Raw genomic sequence first — 651 nt, 5'->3', positions numbered from 1 at the left:
AAGTGGTATAATAAGCATACAAAAGTGTACGTTTAACGCACCAGTACCTTAGTTCAACATTAGTCCAAGCCGTCCTGGCTAAGTGGACGTGCGCTGGGTTGAGTTCTTTGTCCAAGGGGCACGGGTTCGATCCCTGGTATGGCAGTTTCTTGGTTTGGGACGCGGGTCAGTGGTTTGACCCTGTAAGCTTAACCAGAGTCGACCCAGCTCTAAATGGGTACCTGGAGAAATCTGGGGAAGGTAAGCAGGAAGGATGTGCGAAAGCACAGGATGACTTGCCCCCAGCCCCCCATTGTACTTCCTGGCTGAAGGACCACGAAACGGAGATCAGCACCGCCGGTTTGGACCTTAAGTGTCTAGTGCCGTCATACTTACTTACTTACTACTTAGTTCAACATTATGGAAAGCTTTTAGTCGAAAGTGATTTTTTTTTTTTTTTTTTTTAGCTAATTTTAAGCTCAACATAGCTTATTACAGTCATTTTCAATTTGTTTTCAACACTGATGGCCAATAAGAAACATTCTATTGACGAAGAATGGTTTTCATTGGACTTGGTGAAGAAAATGAATAGAAATCGATTGTAATAAGCCATATTGAATACGAGATAAATCATTTGGACAATTACGTCTGTACAAGAGCAAAGTTGAGCTT

The sequence above is a fragment of the Artemia sp. Qi Xiang Cuo genome, chromosome 20 (assembly GCF_049724085.1).
Source record: "Artemia sp. Qi Xiang Cuo chromosome 20, ASM4972408v1, whole genome shotgun sequence".
Classification (NCBI taxonomy): Eukaryota; Metazoa; Arthropoda; class Branchiopoda; order Anostraca; family Artemiidae; genus Artemia; species Artemia sp. Qi Xiang Cuo.
This window is presented reverse-complemented; position numbering follows the sequence as displayed.